The sequence below is a fragment of the Populus euphratica genome, unplaced genomic scaffold (genome assembly GCF_000495115.2).
Source record: "Populus euphratica unplaced genomic scaffold, PopEup_1.0 scaffold1441.1, whole genome shotgun sequence".
Taxonomy (NCBI): Eukaryota; Viridiplantae; Streptophyta; class Magnoliopsida; order Malpighiales; family Salicaceae; genus Populus; species Populus euphratica.
This window is the reverse complement of record NW_011501300.1, coordinates 22,086-24,077: the sequence shown is the minus strand read 5'-3', so window position 1 is coordinate 24,077 and position 1,992 is coordinate 22,086.

The window sequence follows — 1,992 nt, the reverse complement described above, 5'->3', positions numbered from 1 at the left end:
AGTGTTCCGGTTTGGATTGCACCAACATCTCTTTTTTAAGTTTAGCCCTATCTTTGTTCTTTTAATTTCAGTTCTTAAATTCACCAATCAATCCTTTCATTTATGTAATAGGCCTGCATTTAAAATAAACATTTACCATAAATTAAAGGTATCTTATATTATTAGATATATTATTATAAAACATGCTTTAGTTAAGGAGTTATTAATACTTCAAGTGCAAAATGATGACATAAAACCTTGATAAAAAATGCACTTTTAAGTACCAATCAGTTGCCCCTAGTCCAGGAGTTTGAAGTTTCCATCAAAACTATTTCAGAAGTCGATCCTAAAGCACAGTCCCCTTATAGGATGACTTTTATAGAATTGGTCGAATTGAAGATCCAACTTCAGGAATTATTGGACAAAGAGTTCATACAACCAAGCAACTTGCCTAAGGGAGCCCTGGTACTATTCATAAAGAAAAAGGATGGTACATTTTAGTTGTGTGTCGACTATCGTTAGTTGAACAAAGTGACAGTGAAGAACCAGTACCCTTTTTCATGAATAGATGACTTATTTAACTAATTGAAAGGTGTAAGGGTGTTTTCTAAGATAGATATGAGATCGGGGTACCATGAATGAAGAATCAAAGAACAAGATATATTGAAAACTACCTTTAGGACCTATTACGAGCATTATGATTTTTTAGTAATGCCTTTTAGGTTGACAAATGCCTTGGTAGTATTTATAGACATGATGAATCGAGTGCTTTAGCTCTATCTAGATAAATATGTGGTGATGTTTATTAATGATATATTGGTGTATTCCAGCTCTTATTTGGAACATGAGCAACACTCGAGGAAAGTGTTGGAAATACTAAGGGAGAATAGACTATATGCACAGTGGGATAAATGTGAGTTTTGGCTCAATGAGGTAGTATTTTTAGGGCACATTATCTCAGCGGGAGGAATATTTGTGGATCTAGGAAGCTTAGCCCTCTCTTTGTCTTCTCAATTTCAGTAGTTAAAATTATCAATCAATCCTTTCATTTATATGATAAGCTTGCAATTAAGATGAACATTTACCATAAATTAAAGGTATCTTATATTATTATAAAACGTGCTCTAGTTAAGGAGTTATTAATACATCAAGTGCAAAATGATGATATAAAACCTTAATAGAAATGCACTTTTAAGTACTAATTACACCCCCTAACCATCTTATCACTAGTCCCTAGTGATTAAAACGTTAAAATAGGAAAATAATTTGCAAGTTCCACAAAGCAAGACATTCATTATTCAATTCCATTAATCTATTCAGATAAATAAACTCTCATTAAATTTATATATCTGCTCAATATCTCTTAAACAAGATATTAAGAAACCTTTCTTTTTATGTGCTCAATGTTGAAAATATAGATGATGGGGCTTTTATTGGAAGAAAATAATATTTTGTTCTAATGTTTAAGGTTAACTTCCTTGGGTTGAGATTATTATCTTTTTTTTCTCCTTTTTTTTTTCTTTAACCCATGTGCCAAACGTTGGGCCAATAGCTCTCAAGTCAGTTGACTTTAGGGTATTAAGTGTTAAAACACCTTTTTCGGCTTCATTGCTTAGGTTAGGGAGGCTACGAAACCAAACTTATCTATGTTTTTATTATTTATTTAATTACATGTATTATCTTTTTTTTACAAAGTATATATTATCCCTTTTTCTTAGTTGTTATCTTTAACAAAAAAACATAAATAATGTAATAATCTAATATGCAACCCACAATCATATGTTAAAGTGTGTGTGTGTGTGAAAATGAAGGTGTAAGAATAGTTGTGAAATGAGTATATAAGTATTATCAAATGATAATAATGCCAGAGTTTATAAACCTGAATATTTCAAGAAGTCTTCTGGTAGACCTTGTGACACGACCAAAAGATCGATGTCTTCTCCTAAGTGCAAGAGTGTCGAAGTAATAAATAACCCAACAAGACTGGGGTCAAACCAAAGGAGGTTAATTGTA